Source organism: Canis lupus, chromosome 28, assembly GCF_003254725.2.
Source record: "Canis lupus dingo isolate Sandy chromosome 28, ASM325472v2, whole genome shotgun sequence".
In the NCBI taxonomy this organism is placed as follows: Eukaryota; Metazoa; Chordata; class Mammalia; order Carnivora; family Canidae; genus Canis; species Canis lupus.
The window spans coordinates 11,386,540-11,409,177 of record NC_064270.1 but is presented as its reverse complement, the minus strand read 5'-3'; the positions used below and the strand labels follow the sequence as shown (position 1 = coordinate 11,409,177).

Below are 22,638 nucleotides of genomic sequence, written 5' to 3'. Positions count from 1 at the left end.
CCAAGTCCCCTGCCACCCCAAACACATCTCCCTGCTTCAGCTGCGTGAATCCTCCTTCCCTGCAGGTCTGCTGTGTTCTCTCCAGCCACAGGCCTTTACTTCGGCAGTTTCTGCCACCAGACAGGCCCCCTCCCCATTTTCTCTAATTCCAACTCTCCGGGGCCAAGCGCCTCACCACCCGCACCTGCCCCACACAACCTCCTCTGGCGGAGGCTACCTTCCTTTACTGTTAAGTCCCCGATGCACAGTGTGCCCGCTTAGCATCCCCTACTCTCCTACTTATTTGTTGTCTTAGAGTTATTCTAAGGTTGTTTCAGGTCTGTGTGTTTTTCTATCCCCAGCCAGATGCTGTTGTTTAAGAACAATAACCAGACCTCCTTGCTCTTCAACCCCCGCTCCACCAGAACACAGGGAACGGCTTTAGTAACTTTGCATCGAATTGAAACAATTCCTAAGTGACCATCCCTTTAATTACAATGAATGACTCTGAAGTCCAAAGCCAGTGGAGTGTGTGCTTTGTGGATGAAAATGATCGGATGATATAATGGGGACAAAGAACACAGGACTAAAAGGTAGAACACCTGCTTTATAGTCCCACATTTTCTACTGAGCAGCTGTACAATCCAGGGCAAGTTGCTGCACTCCTCCATCCTGAGGGGTCAGACCAGATGTTCTGTGAGACCCTTTCCAGCTCACGTGCTATGATCTGTGTTGACCCGACCACCCTGTCTCCTAGCCAACGATCAAGGACACATGCATCTCTCTGGATCTTCTTTTCCTTAATATGTGAAATACAGACTCCGGTAATAGTAATTAATTTATAGAGTTGTAAGGACTAAATGCAACAATTCAGAAAACTGTTGGCCCAGAGCCTGGCCCATAGAAAGTGATAATAAATGGTAGCTATTATTACGTCACTTGGCCAGGGTTAGGAGAGTGGGATGTGCCCATGGAAGAAAAGACGGTGGGCCCCTAGGGTTCTGATCCAAGTAGGAAGTCCCAGGGTCCAGGAGGCCATCTGAGCTCTGAAGAGGTCAGGCTGGGTCCCTGCCCAGTGGCCTTGTAGTGGTTGGGGCGCCAACTGTCCCATTAAAGACAGCACTGCTGGCAGTTGGGGTGACCCTGTTGTATAGGCCCATCGATTTTCCCATTACCTTTTAATGCTGTGTATTAAAGGCTTTGCAGATCCACTCTGTTACCTTCTTTCTTTATTATCTCCAGGGCCTGTCCAACTGCTTGGGAGGCTAAATTGCCTGGTTACAGTAAAGCTCTCCTGAGGGTAGGACAGCTCTTCTTGGGCAGAGCTTGGAAGCCAGGAGCCTTGGAGTCCCTCTTGGCTCTCTCCTTGGGTCATGCACACACTGACAAGAACCCCACAGAAGGAAAGACTATGCACTTGGGGCCCACACACCCCCACTGCCAGCTGCAGGAGGAAATGCCAGCAGAGCCAGGGCTCCACCTCTCTGCTAGGCATCCCCTCTGGTCTTACATGGTCTCAGCCTGCTCCTGGTGAGTGACTGCCTTTACATGATCATTCCCTCCCAGGTTCCTCATCTGGCTTCCTCTTGGCCCCACCTGTCTCTGCTCCAGCCTTGCCTCCTGGAGATCTCTTTGTTTGGTGATTCCATATAGTATTCTAGATTCCAATACATCAGTGCAGACTCACAAAAGAAGCTTTATTCTGAACTTAAGTTTGCCTCGATTTTCTTATTTGAGAAATGGGACTATGAGTCCTCTCCTCAGGACCGGGGGAGATGGAGTCCATATGGTTCTCTGAGCAAAAGAGGCCAAGAGAACATGCGCTGCTATTATTTTTGAGGTACGACCAAAGATAATGAGGTTGATATTTCATATTACAATCATCTAAGCAAATTAATTTTCTCTCATTCACCTTGAAAAGCAAAACAGTGATTCAAAGATGTATATGCAACCCATGCTCAGTTGGCACCCTTATTAGTACGTCTGCTCCCTCTGAGGGCAGGTTGGAGTTTGGATATGATTGATCAGAATTAAGTCTGGTGATCAAAGAGAATATTATTCTCCTCCCTCGCAATGATATAAAGTAAGGAGATGACTTGATTGTTAAATTGGTACTAATGGAGGTTTTTTTTAGAACTCAGTGAGGAGTTCTAAAACATTCTTTGGAATAAGTGTTGCTTCCCAAGGTGACAGTTTTGAAGGGAAATGAACTTACATGATTAAGTTTTGATATACTGGCTTATTAAACAGAAGCTTGTTTGTTGGCAGGTGAAAGAAGTCCTTTTTAAGGGAAAAATAATTTATTGTCTCAGGGATTGAAACATCCACAGTTGGGTTCTCTTTCAGGCATGGCTGCATCCAGGGGCTGAAATTATGTATTCAGGACATGGTCTTTCTTGATTTCTCAGTTCTTTTCCTGTGTTCTTTTTACTCTTAAGCAAGCCTTCCAAATATGGTAGTCCTAGCAGTTTAATCTTAAAATCCAATGGAAAAGAAGGCCTCACTTTCCTGGCAGTTCCTTAAAATAAGTCCCAGGATAGACTCTTATTGGCCTGGCTTGTGTGATGCCCTTCCCTAAACAATCACCTGGCCCAAGGGATGGAATTCCCTGAGTGACCACGCCTGGGCCAAATGTGTTTTCTTGAAACCAGATTTATCCCACATGGATCAAGAGTAGGGAAGTGGGGACTCCACAGAAGAAAAATGAGATGCTGATACCAGGAGAGGGACAAGTACTTTCTTGGCAGACAAAAACAGCAGACGTGCACTGTGGCTTTTTTTTTTTTTTAATGGGCTTCATAGTTGCTGTATTAAAGTGATGAAATCATGAAAGATTTTCTTTTAAAATATTATTTTATTCCTGTGTTACAATTAATAAAATACATAGAAATACAGATGTCCCTCAAAAGGGATTTATTCTTGAGGGGAAAAAAAAGAAACTGCTTCATTCATTTCTGGTTGCATTTTACGGTGTCCTTGCACTGAAGTGTAAGGGCATTTGTCCGGAGAGGTTTTCAGGAAGGTCTAACCAATTAGCATGGATATGTTCTCATTTGTTCTCCCCTTTATGCAACATCTGGCTGGCATGTTGGGCAACACTCTATGGTTACAGAATAGAATTAAGGTTTTCAAACTCTGTTTAGAAGTAGAACCCTTTTGACAAATACCATCTCTTCCACTCGTCAAATGATGACAACATAGCTGCTCTGGTTGACCTGGAGTAGGAAACTCAAATCCCATCCACTAAGCTCTCTCCTTCTCCTGTTCTCACCCTTTCCCTCAGCCTATGATTCATGACTGCAGAATCCTGAGGCTCTAGGAAATGCAATTTGAAAACCACTGGAATATAGCAGAGTAACTAGCTCTCTAGAACAAAGCCTAGGGTGTTGGCTGCATCAACATAGTTGGAAGATGCACAGAGCAGACATTTATTGGCACTTACTGTTCAGATACTATACTTTCTTTATGTCATTTAATGCCTATGACCACCCCATGAGAGAGGAATTATTACTATCCCTTTTTCCAGAAGGGAAGATCGAGGCTCAGCATATCATGAAGCTGACAAAGTATGAAACTGGTTATAAAGTCAGGTCTTTCTGATTCAAATTGCCTTATGCCTCCTTGGATGTTCGCGGAGAATCTCCTATATGCCAGGTACAATACTAGGTGCTTTGATACAATCTATTTCATTTAATAATATATATTGTATAAATTATTATTTATATTATTATATAAATTTAAAAGTACACCCACCTAATCTATAATTATAGAAATCGGAAAGAGGGATTACCCTTGGTAGAGAAGAGATGAAGTGGGTGGGTGCTACTGGCTAGGAAGGAGATTGAAGGAGTCCTGTGGGGTGCTGGCAATGCTTTGTATCTTGACCTGGGTGATGGTTGCACAGGTGCACACAAGTATAAAAATCCACCAAGCTATACACTTAAGATTTATGTGATTTATTGCATGTGAGTTATACCTCAGTTTTAAAAAATTAAAACCCTACTGTTTTTTTAAATTATCATTGCTCATATGAGAAAACTATGGTTCAGGAAGGCAACTCATCTAGGATCCCACTCTCAGAACTGGAATGGTCTAAGGACTGTGTGGCACAATCTTCCTGGCATGGGCGCTTATCTAGGGCATTTTCAGTACCCTTTGGGTGGAAGCAGTAATATCCAGAGACTGTCATTAGAAAGAGCCGTGTGTTGTTCAAGGTAGTGGTCAGTCACTTCAATATGCAGGGCCATGTCCTTTCCCCTGCCCTCTCTCACCCCCACTGCACCCCCATCCTCTTCACTGTGTGGCTTTGGTTCAATGGCACCTTAGCTCTCTCTGATGCTTCTGTGTTGCTCTGATGGCTATGCAAGCCCTCCCTGGGGATAAGGACAGAGCACTGGGCAAAGCATGGGCTCAGAGCCAGGAAAGGTGTAGGTTATGAGTGGGTGAGGGAAGGAAAGTCAGGCCTTCCACGTGCCATCAGGGACACTTTGTCTCCTGCCAGAAGGCCTGGCCTCTGCTCCTCTTGCACTCAGAGCCTCTGGGTCAGTCTCCGTGTCCCCAGAGAGCCCTGCAGGCATCACTTCTGTCTGTTCAAACCCTGCCTGGGTCCTTTGCCTCTTCACTTACATTATAAAAGCGGCTTTTATTTTTAGATTCCATTGTAAGGGAGACCCTGGGATTCAGGCCAGGGATCCAGGGAGCTGGGAAACCACAGTCCCAGGGGCCAGATCAGCTGTATGACTGAGTGGATAAAATGGCAGCAGCCTTGGCATCAAGTGGGTATAAATTTAAGCCTGGTGGTGAATCACTGGGAAGCCCTGAGCGAGTCCCTGGCTCCCTGGACCTGAGGTGCTGGGCTAGGATTCTGTTCACAGTGAAAGGCCAGCCTCCCTCCCCTCCCATCCCCCTCAGTTCTATCTCCCATGACACTTCAGGAACAATCAACCTAAACCCAAATCTGGCCACATTTTCCACTGGAAACTCTGCAATGCCTCCCCTTACATTCAGCAGCTCAGGAGCACCATCAGAGGGTTTTAAGGAAGGAAACAAGTTCTATGGTAGAGTTAGCAGCTGAGCCAAGTCTTGAAGGATGAGGATTTCAGTAAGTGAGCAGAGAACCCACTGAGGGAACTTGGGAGCCACTGTCAGGCCCAGGCTAGGATATTGGACTTCATACATAGGCACTGACAACTACTGACAACATTTTTGAAAAGAAGAAGAATCTGGCAATGGTGTTTATTAAAAAAATAAAAAAAAATTTTTTAAAGTTCTATGTAAGAAGATCCAGACAGAAAATATACTGGAGGCAGGACAACCATTTACCTAATCATTCAACAAGCATCATTGAGCACCTATTATGTGCCGGACACTAGACTAGGTCCTGAGGAAACAGTGTCAAACAAAGGAAATATGGATCTTGGCCTCCTGGGCTTTATCATCAACAGAAAGGGAAAATACCAAGCAGGAGATTGACAGTGTGATCCGTGCTTTGAAGAAGTCCCAGTGTGGCAGAAGTACACATCAGGGACAGTTGTGACGTTCTGGCTGACACCTAGAGGGTGGGAACCGGAGGGGCAGTGGTGGGGACGAAGTATACCAGGCAGAGGGAACTCACATAAAAGGTCTCTGAGACTGAAAAGAACAGGACACATTTGGAAGTTTTTAAAAAGTTGAACATGACTCAAGCTCAGAGTGGGGAGGAATCCTGATAGACAAAGCTGGAAAGGAGAGGGGTGAGTGTGGCAGAGGGAAATTTGAACCCAAGGGTCTGTAGAAAAGCCCACCTGCCATTTTTAAGATCACTCTGCTTCCAGGAGGATAGAGGGGGGAGGGACGCGAGAAGGTTACGGGCTGCCATTTAGGAGGTCATTGCCAGGAAACAGATGACAGAGGCCATAGTGGAGGAATGGAGAGGAGGGGATGCATTCCAGGGCCCTGCGGAGACCCCTGATCTGGGAGACCTGGTGGGGAGGGAGAGGGAGGAGTCTGAGGGCTCCAGGGTTCCCAGCCTGGAAGTGTCCACACCACACCAGTGAAAGCCTCTTTCCCCTTCACTCCCTCCTCACCCCCAAACTGGGTGTTCTAAGCTTTGCCTGTTAGCCGGATCAAAAGTTCCTGGAAGCCAAATAGTAGGTCTTGCTTTGCCCCCGATAACATCTACCCCAAGACCTTCCAGGTGAGAAATGCTCAGTAACTAGCTGCTCATTGAATGAATGATAACCACAAGGAAACATATGAATTGATCCCAACTGTGGCTGGCCATGGCCAGCCCTGGCTTTTCTCCCCTTTCTTCTCCACTCCCCGCTAATGACAGGCAGAGTCCAGGGGGCAAGGGGCAGGAGTGGCTTGCGGGCGTGATGCCACCTGGAATACTTAAAACATGAATTGCGAGTCAAGTGGCCCCTCTCACAGTTAATCGATGGCAGCATATCCTGATCGCTTTCATTATTATTATTTTCTTATGCATGTGTGATCGGGAGATTTATTGTTGAGGCTACAGAGGCAAAATCAATTATTCATGTTATAAATTAGAAAATGATTTATGTCTACAGGAGACGAGGCCTCAGCAAGCCGAGCCCATTACAGATAAGCTTTGCTGAAAGGACCAAGATTTATCTGTAAACTTCACAAATTGCAGCTCGCCAATCCAGTCCTGTCCCCAACCCCTCCCCCAGGGCACCCATCCCTCTTCCTGAGTCATTCTGTCTTTCTCCGTTGTCCACCATCCCCTTGACTCCTTCCTCTCCCTGCTTGCCACTGACTTCTGTCCTGTTTTTTACCTTTGACAAATGCCCCATCACTTACTCGTATCTCTTTTGGGGGAAGACAGGCTTGAACTTCTAAATAAACTTTCTGGTCTCTGGGTACATCCTGCCCTGTCAGGAAAGAGTCAAGGAACAGACTGGGGAAGAATCCTCTTCATTCATCTACAAACCCATTGAGAGGGCTGAGTCACATCTCTTGGAGCTGATGACTCTTGCCTCAGTTAAAAGACAACCATTATCCAGCATGTGCACTGCCTTTCTCTTGGGTTCCTCCCAGGGAATGTGGCAATGGGGAGTAACCTGAGGCTGTAGAAAGCCCATGGGCTTTGGAGTCAAGTGGACAGGGAGTTGGGTCCTAGCTGTACTGCCAACAGTGTGACTTTGGGCAAGTCATACTGTCTGAGCCTCAGTTTCCTCATCTTCAAAATAGGTTTTCAACACTGGCCCCATCTCAAAGGACTATTGAAGAGTAACAGGGATGGCAGCCCCAGTACTGTGCCTGGCACAAAGGGAACGCTCCAAGATGTGAGTTTACTGGGGTGGACCAGAGACTCCAAATGGAATATCCCTCTCCGTGCTTCTCACTCTTCTGCCAAGCAACAGCTGCCCTGAACCCAAAGAAAAAGTGATCCATCAAAGAGAGGTCCTGCGAGTAAGGGAGAAATATGTGCCGATGATGACGGCTTCCAGTGAAGGCATCAAGAACATAAGGAACAGGGCTCTGCCCCAGAAGTGAGGAAAGCAAGGTTACAGAATCTGTGACCATGGCAGGTCCTATTGCTCTCTGGGTCTCCTTTCCTCCCTTCCTGTTGAATGAGGACAGAAGAGGAAGAGAATATCTGCCCTGCTGCCTCCTAGGATTTTTTGTTTTGTTTTGTTTTATTTTGTTTTGTTTTGTTTTATTTTGTTTTGTTTTATTTTGTTTTGCTAGAGAAAGAGAGTATGTGGGGGGGGGGGCAGAGGGAGAGAGAGAATCTTAAGCAGGTTCCACAGCCAAAGAACAGACCAACTCAGAGGTCAATTTCACGACCCTGAGATCATGACCTGAGCAGAAATCAAGAGTCAGATGCTTAACCAACTGAGCCACCGAGGTGCTCCCCTCATAGGTTTTTATATCAAATTAAAGGAAGACTCTAGAGTTGCTTGAAAAATCACAATAATCACAACATCTTCTAGCATTCTTACTGGATGACATTATAGAAGAAAATAGAAACTTGGGTTGGATGGAGGACAACCACAGCAGAAATATGCTTAAGAAGAATCAGTCTCTTAAATGGTTGAGTAGATGCACTAGAATGCCCTAAAGTGGATGCAGAACCTCCTGAGGGATCTTCATACCTCACCAGGGGCTGTTGGTGGTCTTGCCAGCTCACCTGTGCCTGAGCCCCTGGCCTTGCCAGACTCCTAAATCCATGGCTAATATGATGGCACAGGGCAGTCTCATGTCCCATTTGGTACAGTGGCAGGAAGTGCTGCCCAGAGAGCTTTACCCCTGAGTGCCCACAATGTGCCAGGTACAGCAGCTGCTCCCAGGAAGCTGACAGTCTAGTGGAGGAGACAGACATGAACAAAATCACATACACACATAAGCCTATGAATTGCAAACCACAAGAGGATTCTATGGTAAAGATGTACAGGGAGCTATGAGATCCAGGAATCGGGCCTACCTCTAGTGTGGGAGTCAGGCAAGTCCCTTCTAACGAAGTGGGTCTGAGCTAAGACCCAAAGGACCAAAGGACAAGTAGGGATGATTAGGGGAAAGGGACAGGTGGGGTAGACTGCATGAACACACACCCCCACCCCCCACCACCACCCCACTTAGGGAGGATAGCAGGGAATTAAAGGAAAGGAGGCCAGTGTGGCTGGAGCATAGTAAGACAGGAGACAGGTAATAGGTGAGTGGGGTGGGAAGGAGGCAGGCATGCCTCTAGCCTCTGAAATTGCCTCTAGCTCCCCAGCTGAGAACCTGCCTGCTTTTGAGTGGTTGTCTAACTGAACCCCAGGAGCCTGATCCCAGGGGTATAGTCCTGAGCTGGGGAACTCAGCCAATCCTTTTACAAAGGGCTGGAACCCTGGGATCTGCTGAGCCTTCTCCTTCAAGAGATCTCATGTTGAAAGACAGAGCTTCTCCCTCTCGGCCCTGAAATATCATGAGAGACTAGGCTCTATGCTCTTGGAGAAAGTTCCAGAGTCCACTCCACACCACTCCTGGAGCCCTGGACCTTTCTCCAAATTCATGGGCCCCTGCGCCCCTGCCCTTGTGGGTCCTGAGGCCTGAAAGAAATGTTTCTCATCTCTCATGGCTCTTTCTTTAAGTCCTGGTCCTTGATCTTTAAGCTGATGGGAACCCCATGAACCCATCCTCTCTCTGTGCCCAGTGAGGCAGCCCCTACACATCTCGCCTTGGCCCAGGCAAGAACCACATCCCCCAGAGCCAGCCTTGAGTGCCACTTAGGACACACAAGTCCTCTAATGCCTCCTCTCCTGTTGACCTCAGACTCACCTCAGTTCCAAAGATATTCTCCCTAGATTCAACTTTAATTCTTTCATCTGATTCTCCAAGGGCTGGTGTTCAAATATTTCCAAGAAGTATTGATATTTCCCCCAGAAACCCCACTGACCTTAAAACCCACATTAGATGATCTCATTCTCTACCTCCAAATCCCAGTGGCTCCCCATTGGCCATGTCTATAATGAGGTTCAAAGTCATTAGCATGACAGAGCAGGTCATCGAAGTGGGGCTGCACATGATATCCCAGCCCTGTCTGTCCCGCTTACCATGTGGTGTCCTTTATGCTCTTCACATACCCTCTCTCAAAATCTTGCTTGTACTTCATGGTCCAGTTCAAACACTGCCTCCCAGGAGGCCCCTGCCAGGATGGAGACAGCATAGTATAGTATAGTAGCTCCTCAGGGCTTGAACCTTGGCATCTCTACTGCATAGCTATGTCCTCTTATTCAAGACCTAACCTCTTTGGGCCTTGGCTTCTCCATATCTTAGATAGAGGTCGACTGTTTCCCTCCCAGGTAATGTAGAGTCTACATGTTTGGGCGAGAGCTGGGGCTTGGAGTCCAAAGCCAGCTAAGCAGACAGATGAAAACTTGAAACCAAGCAAAGAGATGGGGAGCAGCCTTTCAGAGGCAGTCCAGGCCTTTCAGGGGCCCCAGAGCACTGTTGGAACAGGGCTCCAGTACTAACGTGGAGCTGAGAGGAGTCCAGTGAATGAGCACCGCGCTAGCTTGCTGTCCACATCACAGTCATCAGCACTGGATTATCGAGGAGGGCAAGTGGGGGCTTTGGAGGGAGGAGAGGTGGCAGACAGACTCATTGCTAGAGCTAGCAGCTGCCCCTGGGACACCGCCCAGCTTGGATCGGGATGGGAACTTCAGCTCCTGCCGGAGAGGAAAGCGCAGGCGGTTGATGAACTCGCTTTGGCAACGCTTGGTTACCTTGTCCTGCCAATAAAGTCACCAGGATTGAAAAATGAAACCAACTCCCTCCCTTGCCCTTGTCCTCGGGTGTTCTATGTGTCTGAGCTCTGTCTTTTTTGCTGCCAAATTACCTTTGCTCCCCTTGCTTTGAAAAGCTGCTGGCGAAATGACACCCCCCCCCCCCATAGGCCATACAGCAATACTGGATGTGTTAAGCATGTGGATGGTGCTGGAACTGAAGGTGACTGGATTCACAGGGGAGGGGAGATGGGCCTGGAGGGAAAGGACCATCTGTCTCTCACCCCAGGTGAGAAACCACCCACGAGGCTTTGTTCAAAGGCAATAGGGAGTCAGTTAAAAGAGTGTATTCTCAGGGGTGGGTTCAAAATCAGGTAGGCCTGCAATGGAATATGGGTTCTTCCACGCAGCAGATGTGTGATCTTGGAAAAGTCGACTTAACCTAAGCCTCGGTTTGCTCATCTGAAAAATGGAGGGCATCATGTCACCTTTAATGAGCTGTTGGGAGGTTTCAATGAAGTTACATGTCGAATTCAATGCCTGATGATGAGTGGTTGTTGTAAGTGGCAGCCACTATTGCCAACCTTACCTCCCAGCTGAACCCTCCAGCTTTCTCTCAGAACCGTGTGAGGAGGCCAGGAACTACAGAAAAGCAGACTGGGAGAAAGAAGTTAAGGTTGACATCAGGAAGGTGATTATGGCTGAGAGAAAGATAGGTTTGTGTGGGGGGAGACACTGCCCAAGAACCTGAGAGCCCTACCTCAAATTCCCTTTGGCATGCCCTCGATTGGGGGGTGGGCAGAGGAGGAGAGCAGCCAGCAAGATTTATCCCCCCAGCCTGTGAGGGTGCAGACAGGGTCTCACGGACTCTGGGCGGGGAGCCAGGCCGGTGTTAACTATAACCCAGCCTGAGTTTTTCGTTTTTAAAAAGCTCTCTTAGCCTCTGTGCAGAAAAACGCCTGGTACAAATATAATAAATGCTTAATAAATTTTTTTGAAAGGAAAGGAGGTGATAGAAAGGGTGCAAGGGAAGAAGGGAGGTGGGAAAGGCAGGCAGATTCCAAGGAAGGATGCCAGTGAGAGCGGACCGGGGGTCTGGGCTCACACCTGTTCCCTGTCTACGATACCTGGCAGGTAAGCAGGCTGCACCTGGTTGGCCCCACCGCCTCAGAAGCTCTGCTGTGTATGTTATAGTCTGATCACTTCCCCTGCTGCTCGGAGGCCTCCAGCTGGTCCACAACCCCCTCTGTGCAGATCCTGGCAAGCTTGTGGCCCCCCTCACCTCCAGCCCCAGGCTCAGGCTAGGCAGCTCAGGTAGGAGCTAAGAATTCCCAGGCCACCTGCTGCCTCCCTCCTCCTCCCGACCCCACGGATCTTTTCAGCTGCCATCCCAGCTCCTTGCCTTGCTTCACTGACCAAGCAGCTCATCAGTGCACTGCCCCTCAGGCTCCAGAGCCTCCACGCCTTTGCGGCATTGGCCTGTTTCACCTTTTAGAAAGAGCAGCATAGTCTGAAACCTCCCACTTCCCCCTGCCTGCTTGTAACTGCCTCTTCCCTCCCTCCCCTGTTATTGACTCTCCCCCTCTTACCAAAGCAGCTTCTCCCATCTTCTGGATGGTGACTCCACTTCATTTTGAATTAAATTGGTGTATCTGGTTCTGTCCTGTGTGGGCACTCTGACATGCAGGGTCATCTTAGGAAACCTCAAACCCCCTCAAAACTTGCTCACATCCTCCGTCCAGAATGTTTTTCATTCCCCTTGCTACCCCTCCACCCTTCTCTTCCTGCCAGAGTCCACAGATGATGCTTCTGTAAGTCCCTACATTTAGCTAACCTCTTCCAATATAGAGTGCACATAAGGCCCAGCTCAAATGCCCCCTCCTCCGAAGCCTTCTCAGAACTCAGCCATCAGAATCAATCACCAGCACTTTGCCCACAACCCTGTTTTAAGCACAAGTCACAGACTGCCTGCATCAGACTCCGTCGTGTGTCTCTCTCCTCACCCCACCCCTAACTGTAAACAGGAACCTTATTCATCTCTGCACCCCTGGCACCTAGCTTGTTGCCTGGAAGGTACTACGATAATGTATGTTGAGTTGCCTAAATGGTGGACACTTATGGACTGGCTGCTTTACCAGGCCCTCAGCTCCTTAAGAAGATGAAAAATTGTAGTGTTAAGAAGGACATCGCCTCAGGTTCACAGTCTCCCAGGGATGGAGTGATGACCTGGCAGTTTGCCTCTCCAGCCACGAGGCCTCCAACACACATGCAGAATGGCCCGTGCATGTGAAATTCCCATCTGTCATCACACCACCATAGTTAGGAACTATTTTCTACTGCAACACTGCTTTCTACTAGGACCCCTAGGTCTTTTTCATCCATATACATATACAGCCTCAGAGTACCTCCCCACCTCTACACACACCTTTTCATTTTTGGAAAAAAACCGTTTTGACCCATCTGTATCATTACCAGGAAATAATCAATTTGGGCCAGCATTCATCTTTGTCCTTTTCCCAATTTCCATTTTCCTTGTAGATGGCAACCTTCAGGTTAAAAACCTCAGGCATTTTTGCCTCTTTAGATTCACTCCTTCCCCATATCCAAAGAGTTAGTTCATTCTTGGAAATGTTTTCAAATTTATCCCTCCTCCTCTCTCATCTTTAGAGTCACCACTTTCGTGACATAGTCCTCAACACCTTCCATCCAAGGACAGCTCCAGTGGAATGCTAGAGCAGAAAAGAATGTTAGAAATCATGGTCCAATCTCCTCATTTTAGAGATGGGGAGACCAATGCTCAGTTGCGAATTAACTGCCTAGTGTCATGCTGAGAGAGAGTGAACGCCCCATGAGGGCAGGGTCCATGTTCACCATATCCAGCCCTGTATCCCCAACACCTGGCAAAGTGGCACACAGCACTAGACCCACTAAGTGCAGGGCCTGACCAACCAGGTTCAGAGCTGGATCTTCTGACTCTCACCCCAAGGCACTGTCCTCCCTGGCAGTGCAGTGGTCACCTGGCTCATCCCCTAGTCACCAGCCTGTCCCATTCACCAACCTAAACTGTGTTTTAACACCCCCCCCCAAAAAAAAAAAAACTTGCTTTGACAGGTAATCCTCCTGCCTTAGAATTTAACATGGAACCTTATTTATTGCCTTATAATGAAACACACTTTCTCTCCTTTATTAAATCATAGGGGCATTAATGTTTTTCTTTCAGAAGAAAGATCAATTAGTATGTACTGTTGAGGGTGATAGAAGAGAATGGGCTTTGACATTCAAAATTCATGAAAATCAAAACCCCATCTCTGGGCAACAGGATCTCAGGCCAGGAGATGATGAACCACTTTTCTGGCTTGATGAAGATGAGGATAGGAATAAAAGAGGATGCAAGGCCAGGTGAGACAAGGTAAGGAGCTGGAACTGAGGGAACCTTAGCTTTATCTGGAGAAGCAGAGCTCAGCAACCAGGATCCGTCCTCTAGTTGGTAAGTTCTGCCCCAGGGCTTATCAAGTAGGGAGGTCAGGACATACCCAGTCTTCAGAATGCAAACCATCCATTCACATAAGATTGGTATCTTGGCCAAGTATTTTCTGTCTTGGGATCTGGAGCTACAGTGCCAAAGGGAGGACTACCACTCAGCATCTGATATCTTTAGTCAAACATCCAAGACTGGGCCTTTCCCTCTGCATTCATCTGCTCTGGCTGCCAAGACAAAGTATCACCAAATGGGTAGCTTAAACAACAGAAATCTATTTTCTCATAGTCCTGGAGCCAGAAGTCTGAGATGAAGATGTCAGCAGGGTTGGTTTCTCCTGAGGCTTTCCTCCTTGGCTTGGCTTGTGGATGGCCATCTTTTCCCTGTGTCTTCATACGGTTTTTCCTCTATGCTCACACATGCCTATGCCTGAACTTTCTCTTCTTGTAAGTACAACAGCCAATTGGATTAGGATCCATCCTAATAACCTCATTTTAACTTAGTGACCTCTTTAAAGATTCTGTCTCCAAATACAATTACATTAGAGGACTTCAACATATGAATTTGGGAAGGGGGACAGAATTTAGCCCCTAACCTCCTCTCAGAGAACAGAGTCCAGGGTGTTGTGGACCCGGAATAAAGGCTGCAGAGGATCTACCTGGCTTCTTCTTGACATATGTTCACAGGTAGGAGGGACTTGAAAGTAAATGCCAGCTGATAAATTCCTATGGGTTAGGGGTTTCCAGTTTGGAAAACCTTTGATAGAACACTGCTTCTGAGACTCTGGCACAGTAAACAGGTTCTGAGTGGGCAGTGTCTTCATCACAGTCCTAGGAAAGGCAAGTTCAGTGTAGCTAGGGATATCCAAACATCTACCTGGGCAGGACAAGGTGTGAGAATCAGCTTATTGTCCCACTAGCAAGTGGGCTGTGGGACCCTAGGCACCATAGAGCTCCTGATGATGAGGGTCGGGAGCCAGATAAGCAGCTCATTAAGCAGGACCAAGATGGTGGGAAGTAAAGTAAGGCAGTAGAGCTAAAGACCTTGGGAACAGAGGCCTGGTATAGACTGGCTGTGCAAATAGCTCCAGGTAATGGAGCTACCCTGTATACTCTCTACCCTGTAATTCTATAGTCCTGCCCACCTTGACTCTGGACTTGTCCATGTGATTTGCTTTAATCAACAAAACATTAGCAAACATGCTTGTGAGCAGAAACTTAAAAGGTGATTCTGTGCATCCATTCCCTGTACGACTGGGCTCATTGGCCATGCACTTCTGCTATACCATGAGAGTATGTTTGGGCTAGCCTGATGGACACTTGATCGAGAGCTGAGTCATTACAAACATTTCAGTCATCCAAATCATCCAAGATCAGCCAACAGCAGCCAACCACTCCACGAATGTGGAAGAATGCAACTATTACAGGAAAACTTCCTAGCTGAACAGTGACCCACAGCAAACTAAAAAAAGAAAAAGAAAGAAAAAAAACTGCACTGTTTAAGCTTCTGAAAACTGGGGTGGTTAGGCAGCATTATTGTGGCAAATTCAAGAGAAAAAGCAAGGCAAGCGGCATCCAAGCACCAGACAACAGCCAGTAATCTAGAGACACTTACTTGATCTGTGGGCATCTAGCAATTTGAGACCCTAAAAAAAAAAAAAAAAAAAAAAAAAAGACTGGCAGAAGCCTGGAGGCCAGAGCAAGAGCAAGACTTGATCCCTGGTCAAGGCACATTCCTCCTTACCTTGGATCCCTGATCCTCCCCAAGTACTGACCTTCACCCATATTCCACCAAGGTTATTGTGCATTTGACTAATTCCTGTACTACATATTACATGTCTTGGCTTATCCCTCATTGTCTCTTCTCTTCTCTCCATCTCCCAAGGGTGCCAGAAAACCACACTGAACCAGGCACCAGGCCTGGCTCTTCTTATACTAACTGAGTGGCCTTGGGCATCTCAGTCCCCATGACTGATATTCAGTTTAATGGTCAATCAAGTGAGAGGTGAGGCCAGATGACATCTAGGGTGCCTCCAGCCTTCCCTGTCACTGGTGATCCCAGATCTTGAATTTTTTCCCTTTACCTTCCATTCTCCACTTGTTTTCCTTGCCTTTTTGTCTGTATGCAGTTTGTTCTGGCTACCCGAGAAATAAAGCATTGAAAACCGATGCATTTTTGGTGCCATCTATTATCAGCATTCCCTCATCATCTATTAGGAAGAAACATTTCCCCTTATCTTTCTCTTGTTCCTAGTGTATTTTAAAGAATGTTTTTCTATTTCCTTTTATGTGTTTTGCAGGTCGCATCTCATTTCTTCCTTTGATTTTTCTCTTCTCACACCTATAAATTCTGGCTATTTCTTTGTTCTTTTCTTGGGCAACCGGGCCAAGCTTCCTGTTTTTGCCTTTCCAACTGGCAGATCTGTTCCCTCTGCAGCTTTTTGTCTGACCAATGAGATTTCTCCTCATCACTTACCAATCCTGTTTGAGTTGGAGTTTTTTTCATAGACAATTAATTCTGTATGCTGGAGAGCTAGTTGGTAGTCACAGCTCTGCAACTTAACTGAATGACCTTGGGCAGGTCCCTTAGCATCTCAGAGCCTCAGTTTCTTGACCTGTAAAATAGGGAAGTAATATCTGCCCTTACTACCTGCCCAAGTTGTTATGAGGCTCTCAGAAGAAGGTGGTAAGATAGTCTTTGGTAAACTGCAGAGAATTGTATCAAGACAGAGGTCATAGATTTTGTGGACAGGCTTGATCTTCTGCCTTATAAAGGTGAGCTCTGCAGGTAAAATCAGGACCAGAACTGTTTTTTAGTCCTAAAGAGCCTACTAAACAGGGATTTCTCACCTTTCCTGAGCCCTGCTTCCCACAGCCTCCCCCCTTCCCTCTCAGAAGTTAAGATCATCTAGGGAACCCCTGACCTGACTGCCTGGGACTGTGTATTTCTACTATACTTTTCTTTGTCCAATCTGATTCTTCATCATGTTTTTTTTTGTTTCTGTTTCTTTAGGAGGGTCCTTCATTACTTTGGGTGATGCCAATTGATCCATCATCCTCATTTCTGTGCCCTTCTCCCCCAAACAAGTAAAACCATCAGACTTGGGTTGATCTGTCAGGGTATGTGAATATGACCTAAGCAGGGCCAATCAGAATCTTATCTGTGATCAATGCATGAAATCTGGGAGAGAGAAGATACTTTTCTGCTGGTGTTGCACATCAGAGAGGGTATGATTCCTGGCAGCCATCTTGTCATCACGTGATAAAGAGCCTGTCTCCAGAATAAAGCAAAGCAGAGAATGAGAGCTGGAGGAAGGGGGCAGAGTCAAGATGACATCCCTCATTCTCTCCTCTCTCCACCTCCTCTCTCCCAAGATTCAGCATCTGAAGCTGGATCTATACCTCAACTTCTAATCTTCTGTGCTAACTACCTATCATTTTGATTGGGCTTGTTTGAGTTGTGGAAACTATTATCTTACTGAAAGATTTCTGCCTAATACACCTCATACATCTCAAACAGTTCTGGAGTCTCTCTGCTCTCCCTCACTACCAGTTAGTGGTCACATGACCAAGATGGCAAGGAGACACTTGGAGGAAAAAGGGAAACTGAGGAAATTGTCTTTCTTTCATGAGCTCACATAAACTGTGTATAGACTAGAATGTTCCTTCCTCTAATGGTGGCCTTAAGAGAGGATCATGAGGGTTTATAAAGACTCTAGGCTTTAGAAGGAAACGGACATGAGCCTTGATCCTGCTCCTATTTATAAGTCATGTTATTTGGGACCATACCCTCTCTGGACTTTTATAAGACTATTTAGAAAGAATGTATATATACAGCCTGGCTTATAGTAGACACTCAATAAAACATACCTGTTATATAAAGTTTCCAAATCTTTCTGAAGTCATCTTTCTAGTGGAAGTGGTCTTTCTTTTGTATTTCTTTTCCTGTTTTCTTGGAAATCTTTGTCGTAATAGTTTTTGTCATTACCTCTAAGGTTATTTTCAACTTTAAAACACTCAAAGACTTTCTTCTTCCTTATTGTACCTGGATACTGCCTGCATGCAACAGGCCCTCAATGATTTTTTGTGGGATGAATGAGCTGGTGAACACTGAATTGAAAAGTGCATTCACCTCATTTTAGGTCTATTTTCAGCATCATGGAGCTGTCCACAGTATTCCCTGGAATCAGGGAGTCAAATCATAATTTAAAACTTAAATATGGATTGGTCTAGCAGACGTCTTTAACTATTTCATGTATGTGATCTGGTGTCTCCAACCTGGAAGTAGACTTCTTGGTAATAGGGAACTTCCCGTTTTATTTTTTTCCTCATTCATTCACCCAACAAAACTTGATGCGAGTTCCTGTGCTAGGAAGTTATCTATTGCTTTCAAAGAGCCTATAGACTCCCAACTTACAAAAACTTAAACTTATAAAAACAAAAATTTTCCTCTACAAATTTCTAGACATGTGGTGTCTGCTTCATGGAGGTAGAAACAGAACCACATGATATTAACAGTGGAAAAAACCTTCAAAATCAAATACCCCATCTCTCAGCACCCCATCCCACTTTCCCAACCACAGTTTATTCATACATGCAAAACTGGTGCCCCACGACTTTTCCAAGGCCACACTTCTGGTTTGTTATTTGCTTTTCTACAGATTTCATGCAACCATAATCAGGTATTAAAAGACTTCCATCTTTGGGATTCTGGGGATCAGCCCAAAGCTCTTCATAATTTCTGCTCTGGTCAGAGTCCTCTGGTACTCCTTGTCATGGGTTGACAATGCTCTCTCCCCCTCCATCTTCTGCATGGGCTTGCCTTGCCTTTCTTTTTTTTTTTTTTTCTTTTGTAATTCACTCATGAGAGACACAGGCAGAGGGAGAAGCATGGGGAGCCTGATACAGGACTTGATCTTAGGACCCTGGGATCACGACTTGAGCCAAAGGCAGATGCTCAACCACTGAACCACCTGGGTGCCCCATCTTGCTTTGTGTTCAAGGCCACACCACTGTTTTCCCTTTTTCATGTATTCTGTGTTCTCAGAGTAGTCTGGCTGCAGAGTTGGCCCAGAATTTCAATCATACACATCACATCACTGTCACCAGCACCAGGAACCCCTCCAGTGGAGGATGTTTTGCAAATTACCTCTTGGAAATCAGGATCCCTTACCAGAATGTTCTGTCCTCCTACCCATCACCTTTGGATATAAAATTTTTCACCATTTTCCTCTTCCTCACATAGAGCAGAAAAACTCCTCCATCTTCCTACAATTTATGTTGTTAAGTGGATGGTATTATTCAGACATGGGACATCGATTTGACCACCAAAAATGGAGGTGGGAATCACTTAGAAGTGTCAGAAAAAGTAGGAACCTAGGTAGGATTTTCTCAAGACCCTTTCAGACTGCCCCTTACACATTTCTAATCACCCATTAATCTCCCACTCTATCACCCCCAGGCTGGTATGCTTAGTGGAGTCCTTTATATGGATGTATTACCCCTACCTAATCTCTACCCATCTCTGGCAGAAGTTTCCAGAGGAAGAACTGTACTTGGAGGAGAGGAGGGCAGAGGAGAAAAGAAGTATTTGCATGCTTGTTGGCTTACTGATGGCTGCCTCCCCCACCAGACTATAAGCTCCATGAAGACAAAAACTAAGTCTAGTTTTGTTCACATTGTTTACCCAGCACCTGGCACATAGCAAGTATTCAGTGAATACTTGTTGAATGGAAAAATAACCACCAAAGAAGAGAAAACAGAGAAGTAGGCAGAGGAGAGGCACTTCCAGCAGACATGTCTCTGTCTTGTGGCTAATGAAATTGTATGGATGAAAGGGCAGTCTGTCCTCAGAGGCTTGTCCAAAGGGCTTTTGTGCTCCCTTCCCTCGCCCAAGGGCCAGGGTTACTTTCCATGATTTCTGATCCAAAGTTGACATTAGTCCTGGGGGGAAGATACAACGGGTGGCTGACTCTCTCTCCTTATCTTTGTTCAATCATCTGTAACTGTGACAGATGGCAGCCAGGAAGGGCTGCATGTGAAAGGGGGCAGAGGCAGTGAAAAGACCAAGACAGGGAGAAAGGAGCTGCCTCAAGGTTTCAGATTCAGGTCACTTCTGAGTTCTGAATAGGCAAAATGGATAGTCTTTTTTTGGTCTTCCAACACAGGTTGAGCTCTCTCTTCAGCCCATAATGTGGGGTTTCAGAGACATCATTGTTCTGGACCAGTCTGAAGCACTCCATGTGCAAGGCATCACAGACAGTGTTTGTAAGGGAAATGGCAGGATGCCAGAAGATATCTCAGCTTCTTTGGAAATGCCCACATGGGCTGTGGGCTCTACTGGTCTTGGGTTGAAAATCTAAGCCTCCATTATTGTCCTTCAAACTAATTTACCAGCCTCTTGGTCCATTACATTCCCTCTATGTCTCAGGGCATTTTCTTCATGGCCCCTATGATTTTTCAGGGAATTTGATTAGCAACTTCTAAAATTCATATGGAGGAGCCCATGAGCAAGAATAGTCATAACTATTTTTTAAAAAGAACAAAGAGGGGCTTGTACTACCAGATATCAAGACATATTACAAAGCTATATGAATTTAAATAATGCAGTATCAGCTCAGGTATAGAAAAAGAAGACAATGAAACAACAGATTCCAGAAAGAGACCCAAATAATTGAGGGAATTTGGCATAAGAAAAAGATGTTATAATTAATTAGTAGGAAAAAGAATTAGCAATTCACTAAATGGTGTTGGGACAATTAATCACCCATACGAAAAAAAATAAGAATCCTTACCTCACACCACATAAAATATATTCCAGATGGGTTACAACTTTTACACACTCTCCGTTCTACTGCTTTTACTTCCTTAAACATGTATTTCTTTAAATATGCACTTCCACATCTCTTTGCTTTTGTTTATATTGTTCCCTCTGTCTAGAATAGTACAAATTCTAACTCTGCTCCCCCTTTTCTCTAAACAACTTTGCTTTGAAGACCCAGACTAAAGGAGATTCCACAATGAAGCTTTCCATGGTTTCCTGTTGGATTGGAAGCTCCCCAAGGACAAGAGCCATATCATACCTCTACCTATCTGAACTTAAAATTTAGAAAAGTTCCTTGTAAGGATCTCTGTAAATATGTACTAATGATGATGATGATGATGATGATGATGATGATGATGATGATATGGTGCTGGTGGTGATGAAGAAGCTTAACCAGATGTTTTGGGAAATAGAATTCGTGACTCATGGTTTGTAAACAAAATGATCTTCATCAAGCCCCCAATTAAACTGAGAGTCAAGACTCCAAGTTAAGTTCCTTCTCTGATATCTATCTATTAATTCTTGATCTGGAATTTAATACTGAAAATTATACTTGTTCATTCATCTATTACTGAGACACTTGAGTTATCTTGGCTATCATAAATAAGGCTTCAATAAAAACATGGAGTACATATGTTTTTTGAATTAGTGTTTTTGTTTTCCTTGGGCAAATATCCAGTAGTGGGATTATTGGATCATATTGAATTTCTATTTTTAATTTTTTGAGGAACCTCCACACTGTTTTCCACAGTGGCTGTACCAATTTGCATTCCTACCAACAGTGTACTGGGGTTCCTTTTTCTCCACATCCTTGCCAACACATCTGAAATTAATGTAACATTGCGTGTCAACTATACTCATATTTTAAAAAATGATACTTGTCAGCCAAGGCCATCCAAGATCTTTTCTTTTATTGAAGTATAGTTGATATACAATGTTCTATTGGTTTCAAGTATACAAAACAGTGACTCAACAATTCTCTATATTACTCAATGTTCACCATGTTAAGTGTAGTCACCATCCAAATCACTGATGGCCTATACTCAAGAGAGTTAAAATGACGCTATATTTGGAAATAAGTAGTAAAATCATAGGAATCAAATTCTTAGAAAACTCTCACCACTAATCAATTAATTAAAAAGTATTTATTGAGCTTTTCTTCTATGCTAGGATCTACAGTAGATACAAAGAGCTAAATTCAAAGAAGCCAGTTACAAAGGATACACAGCAATATATGCCAAATTCTATTTCTGTAATTAAAAACATGGGTTTGAAATCAGAAATATGTGGGTCTTCATCCTGACTCTGCCATTTCCTATCTGTGTGGGCCTGAGAGGATTATTTTACTCCTCTAAGCCTGTTTTCTCATCTCTAAAATGGACATAAGTATCTATTTTATAAGGTTGTCATGGGACTCAAATGGAATGTATATAAAGCACTTAGCACTTAGCATAGTGACAGGTATTTAGGAAATCCTCAATATATGCTATCAATGCTTTTTATGTTATTCTAGAACAGCGGTTTCCAATCCAGGTAATAGATCCTAGTAGGGCCCCAGAATTATTATAGGAGAATGCCAAGTTTGCAAGACAACCAAGAAAAATCTATAGAACAGATAAATAATTTGCCTTTCACACATATGTCTTACTGTTTTTCAAATGGATATAAATGCTGTTGTAATGGGGGGGAAAGCTGATCTAAGATAAGAAAGGAATGTCATTGTTCATTTTATCACTTGATTTTTTTCCCCCAACTTCTGAGCTAGCACTAATCCAAAGATAGTGAGAAGAGTTTTGCTTCCTTTTCCTTGGGAAACCCAGAAACATGTGCATGGGTTGTAGGCAAAGGACTCTAAAAGACTATTCTCTGCATAAGAGTTTGGAAAGAATTTCCCAAGGTTAGAGATTTGAGCTAGAGGTTATGCATTCCTCTCACTACCTTCCCTTTCATCTGTAATTGCTTGCAGATGGGAACCAAATGACCAGGATCCTTCCTGATATCAGTGCTCAGCACAGGGTGGCTGTACCATGGCTAATCCTCCAGTTTTCCTATAACCGTCATTACAGAAAAGAAGAAAAGCCAAGCAGGTCCACCTGAGGAGGGTGCTGGTGAATAGAGAGCCAAGGAAAGGTTAAAGGGCTATTT

The 22,638-nt window shown here is 45.2% G+C and overlaps 1 long non-coding RNA gene across 1 annotated transcript; it reads left to right on the top strand.

Moving 5' to 3' along the window:
* The first annotated feature begins 1,680 nt into the window (after positions 1 to 1,680).
* On the top strand, positions 1,681 to 21,100 carry LOC112672157 (uncharacterized). Its single transcript, XR_003144074.2, has 3 exons — positions 1,681 to 1,819; positions 3,506 to 3,633; positions 20,666 to 21,100. It is a non-coding gene; the product is annotated as an uncharacterized LOC112672157 (long non-coding RNA).
* The last annotated feature ends 1,538 nt before the right edge of the window (positions 21,101 to 22,638 follow it).